This window comes from Centruroides vittatus, unplaced genomic scaffold, assembly GCF_030686945.1.
Source record: "Centruroides vittatus isolate TY-2023 unplaced genomic scaffold, ASM3068694v2 contig_439, whole genome shotgun sequence".
Classification (NCBI taxonomy): domain Eukaryota; kingdom Metazoa; phylum Arthropoda; class Arachnida; order Scorpiones; family Buthidae; genus Centruroides; species Centruroides vittatus.
This window is the reverse complement of record NW_027122239.1, coordinates 1,218,841-1,241,380: the sequence shown is the minus strand read 5'-3', so window position 1 is coordinate 1,241,380 and position 22,540 is coordinate 1,218,841. Positions and strand designations below refer to the sequence as shown.

At 24.4% G+C, this 22,540-nt stretch overlaps 1 protein-coding gene and 1 long non-coding RNA gene across 5 annotated transcripts in view; both read right to left on the bottom strand.

Moving 5' to 3' along the window:
- The window catches only part of LOC136977017 (uncharacterized), a 30,038-nt gene extending 22,735 nt beyond the window's left edge, over nucleotides 1–7,303 (bottom strand). Inside the window, exon 1 of the long non-coding RNA XR_010881018.1 lies at nucleotides 7,202–7,303. This is a non-coding gene — a long non-coding RNA (uncharacterized lncRNA). The remainder of the gene's footprint in view (nucleotides 1–7,201) is intronic.
- LOC136977011 (serine/threonine-protein phosphatase 4 regulatory subunit 1-like) overlaps nucleotides 1–22,540 on the bottom strand; it is a 425,271-nt gene that overhangs the window by 335,253 nt on the left and 67,478 nt on the right. The window contains exon 1 of one of the 4 annotated variants that reach the window (XM_067272425.1): nucleotides 12,355–13,075. The exons of the other annotated variants lie outside the window; for them this stretch is intronic. The gene's annotated coding sequence lies outside the window, so the exon portion shown is untranslated. Of the gene's footprint in view, nucleotides 1–12,354; nucleotides 13,076–22,540 lie in introns of those variants that run through there. 4 annotated transcript variants of the gene reach the window in all.

Sequence of the window (22,540 nt, the reverse complement as noted above, 5' to 3'; positions counted from 1 at the left end):
AAAGCTCGTGCCTATAACACAGGCTTTTAATAACTTAAAAAAAATCAAAATTTTTTTTCTCTTTAATGTAAATATATTAAATTTATTATTATTTTAATGACTAATTATGTCATTACGCAAAAAAACTTAATTCATTATATTACAATCAATAACATTTTCGTGTCATTCAAACAACTTTTATAAAATTCAATATTTTCAATAAACAAAAGCATATTTGATTCTACATTATATTAAATTCACTTAAAAATGCTTATTGTTAAAAATTATAAAAGTATATTTATAAATTAATACAACAAAAATGAATCAATAATCTTATATAATTAAAAATAAATATTTTTTCCGTTTAATAATACAAAATATTCAAAAAGTAAAAATTCTCTAAAAGTTCAGATTAAGATACTTTTAAATAAAATACAAAATAAGCAATTTAAATTTGCTTATTAGATAAAAACTATTAATTATGCATTTTCAATTATCCATTATTTAGCTCTTTTGAGTTACAAATGATAACTATAATGAGGAACTACAGTCAAAATAAAGTTTAAGTAATGCACAAAACTTGAAACAGAAAAGAAAAATTAAAAAATCTAGTAATAACGATTCAAATTTGATTTAGAATTTTTATGGAATAAAACCAATTGAATTATGTAATTATATTTATTACTTTAAGAAAATTTTTCAAATAATATGAATAACTTTCTTATCCTGGATGTTTATTTTCTTAATGGTCTAAAACTATATTAATAATAATAGTTAATTATCGTATGACCAATTGCAAACTACTAAAAAGAGGAATTTTAAAAAATTCTTGTTAAGTTACATTAAAATATAAATATTTTTATTTTAAAAACATTCAATTTAAAATGTTTATTTTTTTAATTAATTAATTTTCCAATGTATTTAATATATTCATATTGAATTAATTATTAATGATCATCTTATATTTCAGAAAACATTTAATATATAAATGAAGAATAATATGCTTGCAGATTATTTTTGACAATATAATTAAATTAAATAATTTCTTAAAAACTTAATTTTTCAAGAAAATAATTTTATAAATATTCAGAAATTAAATTAAAAGATGATTTAAATAAAATTTAACTTAGTAATTATTATAAATAAACTAAAATATTATATTATCATATAACTATACATAGCTGAAATAACAGTATGTTTTATTATAATTTTATTAATGAATTCTTAAAATATATATTGCCTATATAATTTCAAAAATTAGCTTTATTTCAGATTTACAGACATGACAAATACTTAGTTCAAATAGTTAATTTGAGAAAAATTACTCTCTCTTAAATTTCAGTCATTTTAATAATAGAGCAATTCAATATTATTTTTGCTAGACTATGTCGGAAACAGATTAATAAAAAGGTGCAAATTAAAGTTATCTCAAATATATTTAAAATTATCGTTCGAAAATTTTTGTATTTGTTATTCTGAATTCATTCTTACAGACAAATATATTAAAATGTAAGCAATTATTTCAACATTTCGCCCTTAGTCTTTATAAAAACACATTTGTATTCTAAGTTATCAGTAATACAATGATGATAATTTTGAAAGTAATATTTCCAAAATAGTTGAAACTATATTTTATAATTCAATTTATTTAAGAAAATACAAATGTTTTAAATTTCCTATTTTCATATAATGATACAATTCACTTAATGATAATGCAAATCATGCTATGCTGTAAAATAAAAATATCAACATAATTAAAACTACAGCATGCAATACAGCTATTAAATTTTCTTTCAATTTCAAAACATAAAATACGACATATATAAATTCTAAATAAATTCTTAAAAAACATCACAAATTTCTTTGAAATAGCGTATTTACTCGCATATAAGACAATCTTGCATATAAGATGAGGTGTGACTTTAAAGATCAAAATAAAGAAAATTAGATTTATTAATACAATTCTAATTTTATATGAAATACACGTAAATGCACACATTGTCACACAAAAATTACAGTCATTTTAAACTTTAAGGAAAAAATCTTGTAAAATCGACAACATAATTTGTTCATGTAAAGCTGGACAATCTGGAACTTTTTTGCCTATTCTTAACAGTCAAATCCACTCTCTGTCGATTACACTTATGAATTTCTCTGAATTCTGATTTCCAAATAATCATCTGTTTTCACTTGGAAATAAATTTAAACTTATATTGGGCTCCCATGTAATTTTGGAATTCTAATTCAAAAGCTTTGCTTTTCCTATTGCTATTCATCTTTAACTTCAAAATACACAAGAACAATTCAAACGACCCAGATAAAATACTTTTGTTTTTGAACACCATAGAGTGAGCATCCGGTAAAGACTGAGAATACATGGTTCACAAAAATTATTGCAAAAACGCAAAGAATACTTTGCTTGCAAAGAATACTTTGCTTGCACGTGTAGGATGACCTAGGTTTTTGAAGCAGTGAAAAACGAATAAAAACCTCATCTTATATGCGAGTAAATACAGTATATATTACTTTTAATAGAAGTTATCAGTTAATTTATCCTACAACTATTAATTTTGTAGCTTGCAAGAGATAGTAGTAAGTAAATTAAAAAAATATAGCATTCAAAAATTGCCAGGATAGCAGCCTAAATATAAACAAAAATAGCTATTAACAAGACAATTAACAATTAACAAGACTAAACTTATGAAAATTGTTATAAATTGATTTGTAAAGAAAATATGAGATCAATATGTAAACATTGATTAAAAAATTCAAAAAGTAAATACTTTGAAAAGCACAATATAGAAGATATATAGAACAATAAACAGAACTTACAATATTACCTAGCTTATTCAGTGTTTCATTTTTTCAAATTTAAAAGAGCACCAAACTTAATGTTTTTATAATTAGAGAAAAATATAACAATTCAATCAATATAAAATATAACAAGTTAATTTTTATTAGAGCTGATGTAATGCTTTAAGAGTTACATTATAGGAATAAAATTATTGTTGTGATATAAAACAATTTTCTTAAATGATAAACAACTAATATATAATTTTCAATGTTCACTATTAACTTGACTTTATTACAATTATGCAATAAAAAATATTTTGAGACTTAATACAATACAATAAATTATACTGAGAAACAGAACTCATTTAAAAACAAAATACATACATAATAATAATAAGATAATTAAATATCACTTGAAAAAAACATGAGCTTGCATTACTTAGTAATTAAATGTTTTTATTAAATTATATCATTTACAAATGATTATTATGTATCTATTCCAACTAAATTTTTTAAAAAGATTCAAGCTTTTTCATGCAATGCTTTATCTAAAGATGAAAACATTGCAACAATCCAAAACTATAAGTAATTATTGCAATTTTTTTCTGAATTGTGAGGTAGATTAATCTTTTTTACACAAACAGTAATTTTTTAAAGGCCGATTTAAAACCAAAACTGATGGGATAGACTTAGTTCCTGACTAAAAATTTCAAAATGTTAAAGTATAAATAATAGTAATAGTAGTAATAATAATTTAAAAATTCTCATTTTCTGTTTTAAAAAATGTCATTAAATAATAAGGATTAATAAGCATTTATTCTTTTTATTGAATTTTATACTCTTCTATAATTACAAATCTACAGTTTGTAAATAAATATTTTTTTTTATTAAGATGTCAATTTTTAATATTTTATAAAACTGACACAGTAAATATTATAAGTTAAGTTTTTTAATTTTGATTACAAATATCTTTATATAAACAATCTTTAGATTACTTTTATTAAATCATTTACAGCAAACTAATTTATTAATATATTTAAACTAGAGTTAAGAAAATTCTAAATGAGTTTAGCTTATCAACATTTACTTAATAATGATAATAATATGTTTGTTATTAAAATTCATATTTTAGCATTATAGGGCATTTATATTGAGATACATTAACATCAATACATATATTTGAATCATTATTTGAAGATTATCTATCTATGTATATAGTATATATATATATATATATTGGATTTTGCTGCTGTTAAGCTAATTCAGTAAAGTAAACATATTAATAGAGAATTTGAAAACTGACACAGACTCATATGAATTACAATAACTAAAAGCAAATTTCATTATAATGATTTTGTTTTTTGTTTTAAAAAAAATTCATTAAGTTCTGAGAAATATTTTTAGCAATGAACACTATGTTATAATTGTAATTTTTCACTAAAATAATATTTTTAAAATAAGCTGTAAATTTTTTTATTATATAAACTATTATAGAATTTGTTATATAAAATATGTATAAAATTTAAATATACTAAAACTAATTATATGATATTTATCAATGCAAATATTTAATTAATTTTCATAACACCAATTCAACAAAACTTACTGTAACACAATTCTAAATAATATGCTCAAATAATTATTTTATTTGACATAAATAATTTAAACCACTACAGAAAGTCCTCAAAAGCTTAAAGAACCACAAACAGGAGCTAATCTAACTTATAGCCTAACATTCTCCTGTAATTACTAGCAATAAATTATATAATTGTGGCTTATTTTTTAATTAAGACAATTTATAAAAGTTCAAATATCAATGAAATTAAATTCATTAACCTTTTATTCAACAAATTCAACTATGTTTTTGGGAAATACTAATAATTTTGCTAAAAATATTTGATTTAGAATATGGCTGAATTAGCTCAATTATAACCTACATATTTTCAATAAAATGATTAATATTTCATATGATTACTTGGGAATATATTGTTTACTTATTATATATATATATATATATAACAAAAATACATCATTATACAATTTTTATAAACAATAATCTTAAAAAAGGGAACCAAAGCACATTGTAATGTTTTACTAATGTACTTTTAAGCCTATAGATGCAAAAAACATTGAATATCCAGCTCAAAATCAATTACAAAATAAATAACATGTAAAAATCATAATACGAAATCTGTTATCAAATTAATCAAATAGTTTAATTTTTTCCTAATATGAATGAAGAATTATTTCTTTATCAGCTGATAAAACAATTCATAACAGTTACAAATATTTGGATAGGAGTATTAGTTCATATGAAACTATTTCAAAGCATTTTAAATATACTGTAGTACATGAAAACACTAGGGTTAATAAATATTTTCAAATAAACATCTGAATTCCTTTTTCATTTCATTTATTCATAAAATTAATTTTTTAGTTATATTGATATTTTCTCTGAACTAAAATATGGTTTATTTTATACATTTTATTCCAGTTATTTCTCAAGTTCTATTTTAAGTTATAAATTCTTATAAATGCATACACTAAAATGTTTTTACACAATATAAAAAAATATTCTGATTTATATATTGAAATTTATATTTTATTTCTTATAAAAATACTTCTTATTTCTAATAAAAATACCTGCAAATACCTAAACTATAAAAATTTCATGTATTGAAAATAAAAGATAAATAAATATTAAAAAAACCTCTCACTCTAATTTTGATTTTATCAATAGAAACTTTTAAAATAATTTACAAATTCCATAACAAGAAAAAAACATAAAACTAAAAATTAAAGTCCAGAAAAATGAAACAAAAAGAATTTGTTTAAAGCAGACATCTCTAAAACTATTTAACCATAAATAGATGATAAGATATAATCAATACATGATGATCATAAAGAGAAATATATTTTAATAATAATTATATAAATTATAATGAAGTATTATTATTAAATGCAAGAGATTATATTTCAATTAAATTTTGTTATATGAAAGAATTATTATTGAAATTGTTCTGTTAAATATATTACACTATTAATTTATTTAGTATCATTTTACATTCTGAAAAATATATTATTTGATTTTAATAATGCTGTGATTTCAAAAAATTTTAAATTTACAGTATGAAGATCTATTTAATAATGAAAATATACAAATAATTTATTTACATCTAATATAATTTACAGAATTTCTACTACATTTACTTCTACATAAGATTTCTAATGCATTCTACATAAGATGCAATATTCTCTAATGATTAAATTAACATAATAAAACTTATTTCATTTAAATATAGTTGATAAGAAAATGTTGTCTATCTTACAAGGAAACAGTTTTCTATCTTACAAATTTGTTCTGTTATATAACCAATAAACAGTTTAGAAGTTTAACATTAAATAAATTTTTAGTTTGAAAAGTGTTTCCTGTCTTCAAATTTTAAGATTATCTAACAGGTAAGTAAATTCCATTTATTTCATTTCTTATTCTAAACAGTATATCTATTGTTCGTGTACTACAAATAATTCATTTTTAAATAAATAAACTATTTTATGGATTCAAATCTGAACATGGAGAAATCTCTAAAACACACTGGCTAGCTTTTATTCTTCATTTTTAAAATAACTTTTATTTTCATTTGCATATTAAAAGCTGCATTGTTGAAAATCATTTTGTTAATCTTTTCCAGTTTTTCCCCATACACTTTTTCTTCATTTAAAATTAATATTTTAAACAAAATTTTTCATTGTTTGTTACAAAAAAATTAACAACATATTAAGTTAAATTGATATAATTCTGATAAAAGTAATTTTATTTCAAAGAAAGAACATTCTTGCCTTGAAAAAAATATGCACAGTTCTTTTACATTTTCTGATAAATTGAAAATTTATAACTGTTTCTAAAATCAAGTGATGATAATATGAATCAATGTTTAAAAATTTTTTTGCCAGATAGTAATTAATAATAATAAATAAAATGGTATTAAAATTAATATACAAGTACAGAATCAAATTTTACAATTATTTTAAAAAATTTAATAAATTTTGATTTTTAAAAATTATTATCCTTTTTTTTTTTATGTATTCTATATAATATATACTTGAATTTAATTACATTTTAATAATAATTAACTTAATAATTTTAATTTTTCAACTAATTTTTGAAATCAAATTTTTAGGGAAATGACTGACTAAATATTATGTAGAATTATGTTTAACAAACAAGAGTGCAATAGATGACTAAACAATTTAACTGAAAGATTATTGAAAAAAGTACTATTTGTAGTATTTTTTAGATAATTCAAGAAATGTGGACTTAAATCTAATTAAATTTATATTTTTCATTAAAAAATAAATTATGTAAAGTTAAAAATGAAATAATTGAAACAAAACTAAAATATAACTAGTAATCACTTGAGAAACTTACCATACAATTCAAATCTTATTACATAGTGCTAATATATGCCGTGATACAACAATTTTGAAAATCACAAAAAGTAAAACTATTTCAAAATGTTTATCTAATTATAAGAAATCATTTGCAGAATTAATAAAAATTTCTACTAGAATAAAAATGTTAAATCAGTTAGAATTTTATAAAAGTGAAGCTATATAATTTACATAGTACAAACTAAATTTCATATAGAATTTAATTAATAGAAGGCTATGTAACAAAAATATAATTAGGTTTCATAATAGTTTATATAAAAATCTCAATATATATATATATATATATATATAATTATCTAAACAAAAAATTCCCTTTCAATTTATATAACAGAACAGACAGTAATATGAAGTACATTTATTCTTCCTATGAATATAGCATTAAGTGATTTCTCACTTCATTATTTTTCAAAATAATTAATTACCCACAATAAATAAATAATAAAAACATTTCTTTATTCTTATTTATAAAATAAAAATACTTTTTTTTTTACTTGTGTGTTTTTCATTATTTAAACAATATTCAATAAGCATTATTGCAACAAAATTACAGAACTTGTTATTGTTATCAGCATAATACTTGAAATTCCTTTAAACTAAAATTAAATAAAAATGTTCTTATAAATTTAAATTTTTAAATGGATCTACAAAAATCCATGAAAGTTAAACTAATTGTTTTGAGAAATATATATTATTAAATCATAATCTCTTATCAAATTCATTTTTAATATTGAAAATTATGATTTATTATTAAAAAATAAAATAATAGTGGACAAGTAAAATATCAGTAATTAAATGGTAATTTAAAACAAAAATTTAAGCATATAGAAATTTAACATTTTAAATTGGAAAAGAACGATAATGATTATTGTAAAGAAAATGTAAATATTATTGAGTTCAATAAACTTTTTATTTTATAACATGCAATGAAATTCTTACTACAGGGATTTAAAGGAATAAATTAAAACTTCAAAGTAAATTACATATATCGTAAACCTTCGCAATCATCAGAAATCAAATATTTAAATCAAACATAAAAAGCATATAATGAAAACAAAATTTATCATTATTTTAATATTAATAAAATTAATTTGAAAACATTCAAGTCAATATCCTTGAATATTTTTAAATTCATTGAATAAAAGCATTTACAATATTATCTTTGATAACAATCTTTAGAAAGAAAAAGCTATCTATTTAAAAACTAGTTGGTTTATAAATATGAAAAGTCAACAAGAAATTATAAAACTTTTACAAAACCATAAATATCTAAAAGATTTATTTCAATTTACTTCCTCATTTTTTAATTTGTGAATAAATTGGATATTTCTAGAAACAGGCTTTTAAACATTTAAACAAACTTGAAAATAAATTGTAGACCAGAAGAACTGCCTCTGCAAACCTGATCATGCCTGTGGGCTGAATGTTAGACACTCCCTTGCTAGAGTTTTGCCATTCACATTTTATGTACAAAATGTCTTATTTCCTTGGTTGTTTTTATTACTTTATTTCATTCAAGTCTAATCATTTAAATTAGGTGCTAATAAATTTAATTTGTTCTCTCACTTTCAAGTATCTATTAAAAACATACTTTGTATTCAAGATTAACTTATTAAATAAGCTTTGTCTAATAATATAAACTAAACTTTCTGTAAAAAACTGAAGCATTAATTCTTGTTATAAATAAATAAGCTAAATATTATTTATTGTCAATAATGATAATTTTCTTCATTATATAACTAAATTAACATAAATATGTTTGCAAAAATATTTAAGCATTTATTGAAATGAAGCTTTGATCTTTTACATAAGTAAAATGATACCAATATTAGTTACTGATCATAAAAAAAATTCCACAAACAAGTTCATGATCACATACATTAAGAATTTTAAATATTTATAAATAAACAGAACTTAAATATTATTTCTAGTCTATCAAAATTCTCTTACTAAATTTCATTTAAGAATAACTAATTTAACAATATTTTTATGTATAGCCCTAATGAAATAGCTATTTCATTCTATTCTATTTATTCAATATAGAAAAACTATTGGTCTTTTCAATTATAATAATTTAATACTTTTAAATAGAAAGAGTTTGATTTAAATTTTATTTTTAGCTTTAAAAAGATATAATTCTAACAATTCATATTCTCCATCTAGCAATTACTATTAATTATAATTATTTGATACTTTATTAATGAAAATTTTTGTATTATTTTATCATACTTTATCACAATTCCTTCCTTCTGTTTTTACACTGACTAACAATAATTGAAGATGATGTGGAAAAACATAACTCACAAGCATAATAAACTTTAATGAATACATAGATATTGTAAGACAAAACAAAATGATAGTGTATTATAATGTAAAACAAAAATGCTTATTTGAATATGACACAAAAGGTTTCCTTAAATGATTAATCAGTCATCCAGTTAATATATTTTTTTACAATTAACTCATTATGCATAACCCATTTAATGCTCAATGAATAACTGAATGAATTAAAAATAATAAGTGTTTTATACAAAGAAAAAACAAAAATGTATGCTATTCTTGAAACAAAATAACTTAAAATGTGTTAAACAAAAGAAATATATGCTAGAATTTCCCAAATTCAAGAATATATTTATCTTAAAAAATAATTTTTTTCCATATAAGAATGTATAGAAAACATACTGATAATACTTTTTGTTTACTACTTTCAAAATAGGTTCGATTATAAAAAATTTTCTACATGTTTTTAAATAATTCAATTTCAGCCAGCTTCAATGTAAATTGTGTAAATATTTTTATGGAATTTCTTTAAATTATTAACGTAAATCCTTTCTCACATTTATTTGTAGTAAATCATAATTTAATCTGTGTTAAATTGGTAATTATAAATCTAATGATATGATGTAAGCAGAACAAACAATATTGCCTTTCAGTCAAAACCGTATATAGTTTCATTAGGCCTATGTTTTTTTCTAAGAACATTAAGTAAATTTATTATCATTATTATTTTGATTAAAATATAAATAACTATTAAATTAATAAAAATTAGCAATATGTCTATTTAAAATTGAATTTTAAAAGTCTAATTGTAAGCATCATCAAAAATGTACAGTTTACAGGTATCATACTCTAAATTAATCATTTGATTTTTTTTTTTTTGTAATAAACTTTACATTGTATCATTTACCAAGCAAATAGATCAAGTAAAAGAAATAAAACTGGCAGAAATGTATCAATGGCAACTACTATTTCTTTAGAATTGAGGACTTTGGAACTTAACAAAAAAAAAAGTGCGCAAAATATCATCCAGATAAGCTTGAGTGATATAAACATGATGGAAAAGGATTTAAAACATTACAAAATAATAAATAAAGGAGAGAAAAAAATCTGTAAAAAAAATATATCAAAAAATTTTGGATCGCTTCGAATTCAATCGAAACTGAAAAATAAAATAAAAAAAAAGATCGATTTTGCAACTAAGAAGATAACGAGATAGAAAGAAATGCGATGCTTTCTCTGATAAACTTGTCAAGGGTTGCCTAAATTATGGTATCCATTCTTTGAATTACGAGAGCTGAAAAAAATCCTTGATAACACATAAAAATAAATGGTTAATAACGTTGAAGAACATTTAAGAGTATTAGAGCTGCTTACAAATAACTTTATAAGCGATCAAGAAATTCCCCAAAGTCCAATATAAACAACTTTCAACCAATTAAAACAACCATTGATTAAAAAAGATTATACTGTTTATTCTACATTCGAAACGATAAGAAATATGTAATATATAATCAGGAAGAGTTTCTCAAATTGAATTCCAATGCCGTGTTTGTTTACTCATTGAAATAGTTCGGCTTACACAATGTAGAGACCTTCTAAATCAAAAAAAGATAATATCCCTCTTAAGTAATATATGACGATGGGTCCACAAGATAAAGAAGAGCTATTTCACACTTTCTTTCAAAAGATGTTTTCTTCTAAGAGCCGAACTACTTTTCAGAACAGGTTATGGATATTTCCTTAGTGGAAAAAGTACCCACGGGCAGTCAATGAAAGATGAGGTCAAATAAGCAGTAATTATGTCGGATTGTTAGAATTTTTTCCACGGGCAACGAGCGACTTCTACTAATTTGATGTTCTGGATAAAGGGAATTAACTATGAAGATTAAAATAAGACTTTCACTTTGCGCTAACGTTTTAATATCTGGGTAGGAATTCGATAACTTAATTTTACTCCGACTAACTCATTAAGAAGAATTAATCGAGAGAAAGTGTCAAATCGAATGTGCGCTTATAAACTAAAAACGTATATCCATAATTTTTTTTAAATCGTTTGATAATTGAATATCATCCTAACAGATAAAGTGACGAAAACATTCATCCATTCCGTTACGATACGCAGAATACAAGACAACGAAATTAGTTTCGACTCGTTTTATATCTAGTTATTAAGACAAGCGTTCATTCAGCTGATAATTTAATACTTTTATTTACATACTGAGAAACACTTGCCGCTTTCTAGGCCAGAAAGACTCTTGGCAATATCCCCCTTCCAAACAGAAAATACAATAATACATTCAATCTCGAAACGGACGGGAAATTGAAGATGGAGAACAGTCAATAATGACCAACACGTGGGGAAGTAAGCGCTGATTAGCACCCTCCGATATATGACAAGTAATAAATACACACACAAAGATATATCCAGAAACGGTATAAGTATATAAATATATTCCCTATCCCCTGGCAAAACTGACAGGCGCCTGCGCGAGTAACTTTCCGCGGGAAGCAGAAATGAAAAACTACATAATAAAGTAATAACAGGTTTGAAAAAAATAAATCGCACGAAAGGAGCGTAATTCCCACGCTTACTCCGTTCTCTTCAATAGGCAGTCGATTAAACGCCATAATACCTTCAACGCGGGTATTCGAACCCGGTGGTAAAATTCTTCAGCATATCCGACCGGCGATATTCCGTCTGGGATACATCATCGGGTATTACGCAGCGGTATAGCGTGTAACGTTATCTTAGCTGATAAACGGATGTTGCCGGAATGTCCGTCATTGAGCCAACCGGGCAAAAGCAAACGGTACGGTGTCGCAACCGAAAAATGGATGATATTCTCTACTTACCCATCCTCTGTGGGCGGAATTAGAAAAGCCCAAAAAATTAAACAAATAAATAAATCTCTTCCACCGGGAGTATACCAGCAAGAATCCTCAGTTATATAAAAAAAGCGAATAAATTCCACGACGGCACAAAACACACAACACTCAAACACTACGTAACCAGCGTCACTTCGTCATTCGCCTCCGAATGGCGGGTGTGAGAGGCAGTCGCTTCTGCTATGCCTCTTGGCATAGTGCCAATACTCGCCACCTAGCGGTAGAAAAGCCAATTATTAGGGCACATCATCGGTCAATGAGAATATACCAAGTTCTGACATTGCGATAGACAACCTCTATCGGGACTAACGTGTGTTACACCTAGCGTATTTTACTACAATCGCGGTTCGTCTTACGCTATCGTCTTGCACGGATCGATGGTTATCATTCACGCATCGGATATCGATCTATTGTTTCTTCCTGGCTAAAAACACATAATAGAAACGTAAAAAGTAAAAAAAAAATAATAGGAAAAGAAAACTAGATAAACACCAAAACTACTGTAACTATCTAAATTAATCGTCATTAGTACAAATTCAATTTATGCTTAATTGTAAGTGCTGGAAGATGGAATTAAAAAATAGAGAGAGGAAAAAGGGAAAAAAATGTTCCTCGTCCTAATTCAATATTCAGTGATAGGGAAAGGATGAAAAGAGGAAAAAATGAGTAAGTTCTTTTCAACGGGAGATAGAAAGAAAAAAAAAAGGCAGGGAAAATCCGAAATAGGGGGACCGTTATCGGGAACTCTACCGGACGGAAGGGATTCAGACAACTGAAAAAGGGTCCCCCAACTCACTCTACACCACCCTAACTAGACCCAGGCTACGTCATAATTTGCTGAGTGTGAAAAAAAGGAGGGCGAGAGGAGGAGAAACAAAAAAAAAAATCTGAATGGAAAAATTTAGCTTCGAACGGAAGATCCGAAATGAAGATGAAGTGAGAGAAACCAGCTTGAACAAATTACGAACGATAATTTGACGGGGAACTGGTTTTATTAACGGAAAATCAAACATCCAAATCGGTTTCCGGTTATTATCACGTCATATTAACTATTGATAGGAAGGAACAGAAAAGAAAAAAATATACGCGCTCACGGGCTCGGCATGGCTGCGAGGATCATTTTATAAATAAAAGATTAGTTCATCTAAGTATACCAATTCCTCAATCGATTTCATTAACACGTTTGCTCGTTTTGGATAACTTAATAATAAAACAATACATATATATTGGTAATGTTTCTTAATTTGATTTTCTTATATAAACAGCTCTAATTAAATTCACTCTTTCTGCTTAAAAATTCACCAATTTTACAATTCGGTTGGTTTGTTTTAATTCGAATGCAAATCCTTCATGCAAAACACTCGGTCATATACCGAACCAGATCAATACTTATTTTTCACATTTTTCTAAAGATTAATAAAGAATTTAAAATTCATAATACTTAAAATCCAAGACTGTTTTTCCGCATGAATTTATTAATTTCTTTTTTTCTTTTTTTTTGCAATTTTTGGACGGTATTCGAATAAATACACCAGAGTAACGCAGTAAACAAAAATATTTTTAGAATAATATCCAAATAAGACATACTAACAGCGGGTATTTAAACATAGTTAATATATCTCCTTTAAGATAAAAGAAAACTGATATTCATATTTATCTGACGATAAACTCCTAAGATCGTAAGAATACATTTATAAATTTAAAAAATAGGAAAAATTACTTAAGAATATTACTTAAAAATTAATTTTTAAGTAATATTCTAGTTATATTCAGTGTTATTCTCTACATAAAACTAATCTAAACTATTTAAATAATTATACGATTACTCTTACCAACATACCTTATTTTTTAAATTTTATATAAAGTATATATACATATAATAGATCATTGCTATTCTTAACTTAAATGTGGTTTCAATATAAAATTCACTAATATAAGAATTTAGTATTAAATGCGAATATGCCTATTTCGTGATTTATCTAACGTTGTTTATTCATCCAGCACAAATATTATCTAATATATACTAATGATCGAAAACAGAATTCACTTAAAATTCCTCTTCATACTTAGTTACAAAAATTCTTGGACAGTTATTTCATTCTTAACAACACGGTTGAATAATGAAAGAAATATAAATAATTTTATTTAATAATAAATTTTATTTAAATAGTAGGAATGAAAGAGAGAAAATGCAACAAAATAATTTAAATAATGGAGGTAAAATTATTATACATAAAAAAATGTATTCAAATGAAATTATAATAAATAAATAATAATTTGAATAATGGCAAAATAAAATATGAAATAAATTATAATAAAACAATTTTATAACCATCAAAATCAACAAAAAAGATTTTATTGAACATTCTTTACAATGAAATATATATATACATATATTTAATTCACCAAAGAAATACGGTTTAAAAAAATTCTAGCATACAGCGATCTCTTTCCAAACTGCTTCAAAGTAGAAGCACTTTCCCTTCTTATCATCCCACAGTCAAATCTTTGATCTTTACCATATGGAGACTTTCCACATTGCTTTAAAAGCTTTGTGGTTACTCATTCTGCATTTTCTTTAACGAGTCATCGGATATGAAATAATTTCCGTATCCTTCTACATAGTTCGTGATTAAAAATTAAAACTTTATAGAAAAAAGGAAAAAAATGTCACCTAGTTGCTTGCTAAATTTAAACTGGATCGATTCTTCTGAAAAGTTTGGATTAAAAAGAAAAACTTTCAATATCTAACGGGGGAAAAGTGTCACTGATTCGAAATTCACTATTACAAATATACTGTGCGAAATTTAAATATTCAAATGTCGACTGTTCCTAATTAAACAGTTATAAAACTAAATCTCACACAAAGATGTTTTTTTTTCTTTTCCTTCGATCAGGACAAAAGAATTTTGAAGGAAGAACAACTAATCATCGATTAGAGCTGTTCTTCCTCTTTCACATCGCAATATTTATAGAGTATTAGTCCATTAAATAATTGAATCAATAATTTATTGAAGTCATTTCTTTAAATCAGATTCCTGTTAAAAATGATTCCTAAACATCATAAATAACCAAGTTATCCGTGTCGAATGAATTTATTCCATACATAAAGTATCAATGTAAAAAATGTTTTTAATATTTTTTAATAATCGAAAAAAGTATTTTCTATCATTAAATCATAAAATATAAATAAATTACTTATTATGGTGCTATGGATATCAAAGTTGCATTTGCTTTCTTTAATAAGTTCTTTCGAGGCATTAGCTAAAGTTATCAATATTAAGCAGTTTGAACTATTTTAATTAGTTAAAAAGTAATGATTCATAAATCTGTATATTATTCTGTTCACATTAAGAGTAGATAAAATAAATCATGCTACTAAAGATTGTTGTATCTTTTCGAGTAATTATATTGTACTAGCCATTTATTTACAGTTACAGCGAGCAATTTATTTATATAGTCGCATTTTTTGCTAACTAGGTTAGTCAAAAATAAGAATGCAAATATTAATAATTATTGTGAATTAATTCGAATTTTAGCATTCGATTCTAAAGTATTAAATAATATAAATTTAATGTTTCAGTACACATTTATAAATTGTATTTCATAAATCCACATAAAATAACTATTTCGTTGACAGCACTTGAACTTTACTAAAATAGTACTAAATAGCAATTAGTAAAATAATAAAATGCAAATTACTCTCTCTTTGCATAATTAATTAAATTTAATTATAACATATAAAGTAAAATTATAAAGTAAATCATTATTTAAAGAAAAAAAATAGTTAAGATTATTTTCATAATTAGCTTATAAAAGTGTAAATCACTGAGAAAATAAATTTCTCGGTGATTTACACTTAAGGTTATTCCACGAACTAGGAAAAAGCGAGAGGGGGACCATTCAGCGGGTAGCAAGCTTCCCTCTCCCTCAGGAAACTCTGCACTAATGACTGCTTCTGTAAGCTTCCGATTATAATTTTGCAGTGGGCCTCACAACCGTTCCTTCAATCCACTCCTTCATACATTCTAACTGCCAGGACAGATCATTTACGAACTGTACTTATCGAATCTACAACGTCGTTCAATTTATAAATAAAATATTCAAAACGGGATTTTAAAAAAGATAAAATATGTTGTATAATATTAAATTTGTTCATCATTTATGAAATTTCCTTTTCTTTACGATGCCACCATTCGATTTTGAAATCAACCTGCGAATAAATTATCCGTCAATGATCCTTCTCCCGGCTTTTGTTGACAACCAAAGCAGCAGCACAGCATTTTAGTGGTCAGATAACAAAAAAAAATTGCCAACTGGGCACGAACTTGTTTTGACAACATTCTGTTGTGATGCTAAACGAGTTTCTATATTGCTTTTAAACGCCTCAGTGCATGCACGCCCGGTGGTGTCCATTTCTTTTTCATATCAATGTGCTCCCAGTTTGTCATTGTATATATTATTATAGGTTAAGTATTTTCGACAAACTCTAAATTGAATTACATAAATTATAACAAATCCTTACAAAAAACGTGACACAGTAATCCTGCCATCGAGATATGCCAGAATACAAATAATGCATTAACAAAGACAACAATGTCGCTTGCATTCGAATATTTATACAGGAGTATCAGACTACATTTAAGTTGCACTAATAAACAAGCTATTCTATGCTTTATTAATACATTTTGTGGCTTATCGAATTTTTATGCATCGAATACGTTTAAAATAATAATAATAATCGATACACTTCATCATCAGATAAGATACCCAGATGTTCCTCTTTAGTTTACCATGACGATAACTTTTAATGTAAGCAGTATCGGCTTTAAAGAATTAGAAAACAAGGATGAATCACATTTAAAGTCGTTTTACGTGAGTCAAATGGTAAAAAAAAAGTTTTTTTTAATGAAATTTAATTATGATGGAATGTGGCTTGAAGATAAACAACAATCTATCAGCATCCAGTAAAGTAAAATAATTACTTTCCTAGCCTGTCTCAACAGTTTCTTTGGTTTATTGCAAATATTTTAACATTAAAAAATTCGTATGGTGCTATGCTATATATATGTATATATATTAATCAGATTTATAAAGAAACAAACTTTCGTTTTTGAACTAGATTCTGAGACTAAATCTAATCTGAATTCAATCAATTTATGACTTCGCAATGAGAATTTATTCCTTATTTTATCAAGATTAAAAACTACAGTAAGTACTTAAATATTATATTAAACTTGAACATTTATCTTATTGGAGAGAAAGTACATTAAATATTTTACATTTTCAATTAAATCAAATTTGAATTTTATTCGACCATTATACGGCAGCAGTAATGCTCTCGGAAAATAAAAAAACTGCCATCTTTTATTATTATTATTATTATTTAACGTTATTATATGATATTAAGTTTTATTATAAAAAAATGAACTCGATGATCATTATCACTCTATTATAAAAGATTATAAAAAAATTGTACGTAAAAATCATGGTTACATTTAGATACTGTATTATTACAATGCGGCATTCGAGATTTTGCACGGTTTGATATTTATCATCGTCAATAATTATAAATTTTTGAAAAAATTTAAGATAAAAACACGATAATTAATTATTTACAATTTAAAATATATATATTTGTCCAAAATGTATATCTAATATATTGTTTCCAATCGTACTATATTACTATTGAAAGTGGCATATTAGATTTAAATGCATTTTACCCAAAATATATACGATTTATTATCCAATAGTAAGTTACAAAGTAATAGTAATATTGATATACACAATGATAAAATATTTCAGCTGAAAATTAGTATTATTTAATATTCTATCTCCATAGTACTTTTATAATATATATCCAATTATGATATTGTACTATTAAGTACTATCTAATATTCTATCTCCATTCTTCAATCTGTTATTGTGTTTAATAACCGCTATATATATATTGTCAAAAAATAAATTTGACCAGTTTTTTAAATGCATGAAATAGTAAATAACTTTTTAAAGAGTTAAAAAAAAGCTTTAAAATATTAAATAAAAATGTTTATTTTTATCAATATAGCATAACAGCAAATAAAGAAACCATTTTAAATGTTATTACAGTCACGTATTTTTTGGACGTTTAAAAGTTAAACAATTAAAAAAAAAAGAATACGAATGAATTTAGAAATTTTTAACGTTCCGGAAACTTCACTTTAAATTACATAAAAGTTAAAGTAAAATTTTACAATAAAAGCCACAGATGTGATAAAGTAATTGGATATTTCCTTCAAAACTTTTACTTTCGCGAAAAATAAAGAACATGTAATTTTACATTCAATATGAGACTGGAATCCTTCCATCATGTGTAAAATAATGAAATTTTTCTAATTAAAAATTATCTAAAAATAAGAAAGCAAAATGAAGTAGCAACAGAAGTTTTACTCAACGAATTCGTTGGAAACTTACTAATCAAGATACCATCAATAAGAGATCTGACAGGAGATAATCGTGTGGTTTCTTCGTGGAACAAATCAAAAGAACCACAAGTTATTTTCGGGTAAAAATGATTGGGGGCACGATCCAGGATGAAAAAAGCTTTCTGAAGGAAGCTTAAGAAAGACGATTTCTAACCGAGCTTACATTTTAATGACAATACAAAGTTTTGTTTGTATATCATTATCTAAACCTGATAAGTCAGATACTTAAATATTCTTGAACTATTAACTAAAAGTTATGTCCATAATTCTGTTGAGATATATATCAAGAATTAAATTATTTTTTCGTTTCATCTATTACGATAGAAGATCAAAGCTTAAATATTTCAACGATAGCAGTTCATAAACGGTCATAAAACGTACTTGAGAAAATTTATGTGCAAACGACTTTAAAATCTGATTAAATTTATTCAAAGTTAGGGATAAATTCATTATTATAAGCAGAAAAACATTAATGAAGTTTACTTGTCAGTTATTTAATAATTTATAAGAAAGATGTGATATAAAGAGAACAGAGAGAGAGAGAAGAAAATTTTATAATAATTAGAGATAAAAATTCTCTTTAATTACAGTATTATAAAATCTTATCGAATTATATAGCAGTCATATTAACTGAAACTACTAAACAAACATTTTTTCCTTTACTATCCAATAATTAAAGAGAGCACAAATAATTACAATAAATAAATTTTTAAAAAACCCTATTCTTGGAAGAGATAGATAAAATCAACTTCTGTAATGATATTAGGGTATTAAATTGATTTTCAGGATAATAAACAAATATTTTTAATTGTATTTCTAATAAAACATTCAATTCTCAATAAGTAAAAATAATAATGTAATGTGTATTCATGCAAACAGTAATGGTACAAAGAGAGAGCGTTACTTACTGGAGAAAATCGAACATTTGAAGTACTGAAAAGGTGAAGATTAAGAAAATAAATACCGTCTATACTCGAATTTCACCTATTCCAATATGAAATTATGCCGCTATATTTAGAAGTTTACACCAATTAATGTCTAATTGATTTAGTTCAGGCTTCCATCATTTCATTTATAAATAATAATATAAAAATATATTAAAGAGAAAATATCTAATTTCGAATAAAACCTAAAATGGCCCCTAATTACTCTCTTTCTATACAGTAAACGGTATCAAATTCTTATAGCCTGTGCTAACTTCTAAATACGAATTAAAAAAACAAGGAATGAAAACGAATAAAACAGTAATTTAACTCGTGGTAGTATCATAAATCATAAGATTTTATTATAACTCATTTATCTATATTAATTATCTTTTATCGAAATGAATTTTAACTAAAAATACACTTATTATCATCTAATAAAATATACATATGACTGACTTCATAACATGTTTAATGTTTTGTAAAGTAAAGCTGTACTTAAGAAATGCCATTCAAAAAAATACAGAAAAATTCATTAATAAGATTTTCAAGATAGAAAGTTAGAATCTAAAATATTAATTTTCATATTTAATTACCCATATTAAAACTAAAACACAACATTATTTAATTTCAGGTTATTAAAACTATTGGGTTTGAATGTGTTCAGTATAAGAAAAGTATAAACTTTTTAAATCTTAATATTCTTAACTTTATTACAATTAATGTGAATACTACTTAAAAATCTACAACTTAATACATTTATGATTATACATAGGTCGAAATATTTCTTACAAAAAGATATTTTAAATGTTTGTTCACATATTAAACTATTGTCAAAATTTTTATATGCATATATATTTAAATAAATTACCACACGCGAGATTAAGAAAACTGCACTAATTTTGAGAACTTATAAATTGAAACAGGGGAGAAAAGTCTGTTATATTCTAAATTGTTACATTGTGTAAATCCAAAAAGAAAAGATTTCGTAACTTAATCAATTGATCAGAAAAATCGACCAATTTACCCAATTATATCAGTTTAAAATAATCGATTAAACTTGTCGATTATCTAGCAAGAAATGGCGAAATTAATCGATTAAATTTTTCTTTTATGTAATTTAAAATTGCATGCTTCTTTGATCCTATAAAACAGAATATTTGAAGCCCAGTATTTTTATATACGAAACATTATACAAATGTAAGTTTAAAAAAATAATAGAATAGAAAATTATTATTTATAATTAAATATATATACTGTGCGGGCTTTTTCTTTTTTAAACCTGTTTTTAAGCGTAAACATCGGTGCAAAAAGAACTATACAGAAGGCCTCAAAATAAGCTCATTGTGGAAGAGTCTGGTCCGCAATGACGTCATCCAACAAAGATGAAGAATTGAAATGATGCCCCGGCTAACTGTCATGAAAGGAAATCATTTTGTCGAGATCGGATACGAACTTGGATCCCTCACGGGTATCGAAAGACTCAAAAACAAGATAAATTATTCATAACTCTTATATACCTCACGCATTTCTGAAGCTTATAAAATTAATTGAATCACTATAATCAAGCTCAAGTATATAGATTTTAGCCTTCGCAAAATATCTTTTGACATTTGGAAAGAGCTTTTGTATCCATACTTACAACACAAATTTATATCCTTTATCGAAACTTAACTCTCCTATTAAGTGTTCTTATAAGATTATTTTATTCTGATATAGCAGCGACTAAAACCACTATAAGTAAATTTATAGAATACAAAATAACAGAATATTTTTATCAAAAGCTATTTAATATTAAAAATCTTTTTAAAAAAACATGCAAAAGTTTTTTTTTAAAGTTAAGGTTATTTACAACAATAAATGGATAATTTATTATTGTAAAAATAACCAAATATTACTTCATAAAAATTAAATTACATTTTATCAGTTAATCGAATAATTATTTAATTTCGACTAATCAAAAGTGGAAATTATATATTCGATTATTGTTATAAAATAATTGTTATTTTATAAATCTGACAAAAAGGGATGATTTTAATTCCAAAAATATTCATTATGAAACAATGAATAATTTAAAACAAAAAAAAGAATGAATTTTGAAAGTATACTTCCAAGTATAATGCAAATTAACGAGATTTATTGCTGTTAATTAGATCTTACAATTAGTTTTTAAGTTTTATTTTATGTTACAAATAATCAAAATGATTGGCTCCACTTGCATCCTTTTCTACAAGTGAAATATTTAACATAACAAATTAGTTCTTTTGATAACAAAAGAAAACGTGTTTGTCAGAATACTTTGTTGCAAGTTTTTTCTGCAAATCGTTTCCTTCCTTCGAGGGGGAATAGCTTGAGGGCTGGTTTGAATAACCTTGCTAGATTAAGAAAAATCAGTGGCACAAAAAAACGCACCCGTTAAGTAGTAATAATGAGAGATCGTTTACGTAACAGCCACTAGCATAATTATAAAGAGGATTAGATAGTTGTCCTCTTTCACCTATACTTGATGTTTTGTTGCAAGACTTTTCCAGCAAGATAAAATGACGTCGTCTTTTTTAGAGTCATCATAGATGCTTGTACGTAAGAATTAGCTATTTTACTAATATCAATAGAGCATTTCTACAATTTTATCTACATCTGAGTAGATAGTAAATATTGGATAGTTTAGTTTTCTTATTTTCTTCACTAAAAAGAGAAGTCCTAAAATTAAGGTATAATTTTTATAGCTTATTATAACTTGATAAAATATTAGTATCTAAACATACA